This window comes from Lolium rigidum, chromosome 5 (assembly GCF_022539505.1).
Source record: "Lolium rigidum isolate FL_2022 chromosome 5, APGP_CSIRO_Lrig_0.1, whole genome shotgun sequence".
Classification (NCBI taxonomy): Eukaryota; Viridiplantae; Streptophyta; class Magnoliopsida; order Poales; family Poaceae; genus Lolium; species Lolium rigidum.
The window spans coordinates 239489015-239493153 of NC_061512.1; positions in this window are offsets into that span (position 1 = coordinate 239489015).

Below are 4139 nucleotides of genomic sequence, written 5' to 3' on the forward strand. Positions count from 1 at the left end.
TGTGATGAACAATTTTATATAATCATAATGCAACACCGTCTATAATAATTTTAACACCGCTCCATAATAATTCTATTAGCCACCTACGACTCACTCATTCCATAATAAATTTAACACAAAACATAAGACGACACCATTAATACGCAACAAATTTTAATACTACCAACTACAAAGTTAAATTAAAATAAGTACGGACGGATTTTAATACCTCAACTTCAGCCCTCAACTTTTAATTACATCTTAAAATACTTTCACCTTATTGCAATCATAGCAGTCTATAATCAAATCCACCTAAAATACACGTTCAACATATTTAGTTACAACATTAATAATTCAACACTAGCGTTCACCATTACTGTAATATCCCAGGTTTAGAGATGATCGAGGGGTAGATTTTAGAAAGGGATGTGCATTGCATCGTAAAATCTGGGGAAATTTTGCGCTTTTAAAAGAAAACTACATCGAAGGGGGACAAGTTTCTCTCTCGACACCTTACAGGGTTAGGGTTTCGAGAGTGCGATAGACTTGGACCTAAATGACCTAAACTAGGGTTTTCGAGAAGAGAGGGGAATAGTGCATCTCAAATTTAAGTTGCATGATTGAATTCAACTAAGTATGTTTGAATTCCAAAATTCAAACATCACATGATCATGTCATAATTCAAATTGAGATCACTTATTAAATAAATATAAATGCAAGTGTATAAATAATACATCAAATATATTTAAAGCTCATTAAGGAAAATTTGAGCTTCATTGATTCACACACAAGATACGTTGTCAATTACAATATCCAGATTGAATTATAAATATTACAACACATTTCTGAAATGAATAGATGAAATAAGAAAAAGGGAAAAATTACAAGGAAATGAAAGATCCTAATCTACACAAACTAATCTTCAAGAACTCCTTATTCAACATGAATTTGAGATGATCTTGATCATTTCTTGATCCCTGCACACACACAAATCAAACATGGTGTTATGCCAAGTGGCATTGCCACTTGGCAGGTTAGCAAAAACAATGGAATGGAGGGGATATGATCAAAGATCAGCCGAGCTGATCCATTCCAGAGCCCAAGTACCAAGCACACACACACAGGCAGCTCACACTGCATGTGTGCATGCTAAACAGCACACCAGGAGTGCTGCATGCACTCCACACACACACAGCCATGGAGAAGCACCAGCACAACATGGATGTCGACCAGAAAGGCATGGAGAAGGCCAGTATAAAGACTTTACACCAGCAAACCCTAGTCATTCCATCGACATGACTCCACAGGGTAAGAACACCAAGAACATATAGAACAGCAAGAACAACACACTTTTAGAAAGTATCCAGAAAACAGTTTCCACCAAGAACTGTTGTCTGTTAAACAAGCACAAGGTGAAGTAGATCAAGCACAAGCTAGCCAGGAGGAGCAGGGCAAGCAAACCAACCATCCAGAAGAAATCCTCTACAACAACATATAAATCTAGGAGCTGGAGTGAGGTATACAAAGATCATCCTGAGCAAAAACATGTTTTGCTCATAAATAAGCATGCTATGCATCACAAGAGCACAGAAGGGTAGAACCTTGTTTGTGTCATCATCTCGTTATCAAACCATTTGGTGCAAGCAAATATGGAAGAAGCCAATAGGTAAATCAACCAAGGGAACATTGGTTGGATCAAAACACTGACACCACCAAGGAAATCCAGCAAGGGTTGATCCTATCTAGTCAACCATGAACACTTAGCACCTATAGCTAGCTATACCATCAGACAAATAGACAAATCTTTGTCTATATATATTTTTTCAGCATCAAAAGCTACTGGAAGTCCAGTCCTGGATCAACCAGTGAGCAATTATCCACTTACAGCAAGCCAACTGAGGTGGGAGCTTCCTGAACAGCAATGAATTGCTGTTGAGGCCACCTAAACCACACAACTAGTCCAAAAAATTAAGCCATGTACAGCTATCATCACCCAGAAGGGTTCAAAGGAGGGCTAGGGTACCCAACCAAGGGTTGGCATCCATCTAGCTCTACCAAATACATTGAAATGATCATTACTGCAAAGCAGTTCACATCATTTAATAAAGCAAGGTAATACAGATAAATGAATTACACAAGTAATCAAGGCACCAGCACCTTGCATATGATCCAAGGGATCACTGCAAGCATCAGCAGATGCTTGAGCAAGTACAAACCAACACCAGCACCAGATATGTAGCCACACATACACAGAGATAAGCAACAGTAAGGCACAGACAGCAGGTGAGCAATCCACCAACCAGTAGCTCGCTGATCATATGATCATCGTAGCTTGCTAGAGCATGCCGGTGCATGCTAGAGCATCACCGAGCAAAGAGCATGGACCAGTTAATTAAATAGCCACAGTTAAGCAACAATTGTATCACAGATAATCATACAAACAATTTTATGATTGTATCCAGAAGCACATCATCAAAAAATTGATGCATATAGACAACAATTAAGCTAAGCAGAGCCTACCATGAGCCAGAGCCCAATAAGCATCACACAAACAGCATCGGCTCTTGCTAAAAGCAAGGATTACTCATAGTAATCAAGCCAGGGGCACTAACCATGGCTACACATGGTTATACAGTAACAGCAACAGCAGCTGGAGCAACATGGCAAGCCATGAGCATCACAACATGCTCATGAGCAAGTATATAAGCACCACAGCAGAAGGAAGTGCATGTACATGAGCATAGGGTGAGCACACGCGCATAAGCTAGGAAGAGAAGAGCATCAGCACAAGCACCATAGCAGCATAGCACAGGCATGGCCACAGAAACAATGGCCATGGCCAGTAAAGCGCAGCAGTAGCATATAGCAATAGCAGCACGGCACAGCATCTCCATGAGGAGAAGCAGCCATAGCTCAGACAGGAGGAGGAGGTAGAACAGGCAACAGAGAAGAGGGAGGAGCACTTACCGGGGAGGAGATGGTCGACACGGCCATGGCGGCCACGGCGGCGCACACCAGGGCACACGGCGGCACCAGGCCTGGCCAAGCCAAGCCACGACGACCACCACAGCACCCCAGCGTAGCACCACGCGCCCAAAAGAGCACCAGGAGGGAGATCCACGGCATCTCCATCGCGCGGCGGCGGTGAACGCCGAAACCCTAGGCGCACAGGAGGGTCGGGGGCGTGCAGACGAGGCAGTGAATGTCAGATCGACGCGGACCACCGTGTCCGCCGTTGAAAGGCGGTTCAGATGTGGCTCATCTTATTGCCGGCGACGGTCGAAGGCGGCCGGAAATAATCGGCGACGGCGGTGGCGATTTCAGTGTCGCGAGAGCCAGAGAGGAGTTAGGGTTAGGACGAGGAGAGGAAGACGACGCGACTGGGTCGGTTGGACCGAGCCCAACGGGCTGGTCCAACCTAACCGCTTGGCCACCCTGACAGGTGGGGCCAGGGGCAAAAAGGTCATTTTCCATATTCAAATTAATCAGAAACTTTGAAAAGGTATAGAAAATGATTAAAAGCTCTAAAAAATAAATAAAAATATGAAAACCACTCAGCATAAAATTCTCTATCATAATAAAATATGAAATGGACTTTTTGAGACAATTCTAAATAAGGCATATTTAAATGCAAGGAATTAATCATTAAAAATTAAACCTTGTATTTTTTATGATAAAAATAAGTCCATAAATACTTTTGGACTTTAAAAACACCTTGACAACATTTCAAGGTAGTATTTTACCCTAAATAGAGTATCCCTAAATCATTCTTAGTAATTAACTCTTACATGAAATAATAAGCATCGGAAAGGGGGGAGCAAACCCTAAAAATGGAAAGCATGCATAATTGCTTCTTTAACCATTGCCCTTATCGGACAATGATGCTATTTTTCAGCAACAGAGGACAAGGGTCAGTCCACACCTTCCAACTGCAACACTTTGCAGTCTTCACACCTCTTGAGTATTTTTACCAAATTACTTGCAAAGTACTATATTTATCGCTCGTGCATAAAAGCAAAACCACTATTTTCATAACTATGAATATGACTATGTGGTTGGCAATGGAACCATGTATTGTGTTGACATGGTGGAGGTTCCATTGCAATGGGTTTATATCCATCTAGGATTAAACAACAAATGTCGTCCAGTGATTCTTGTGC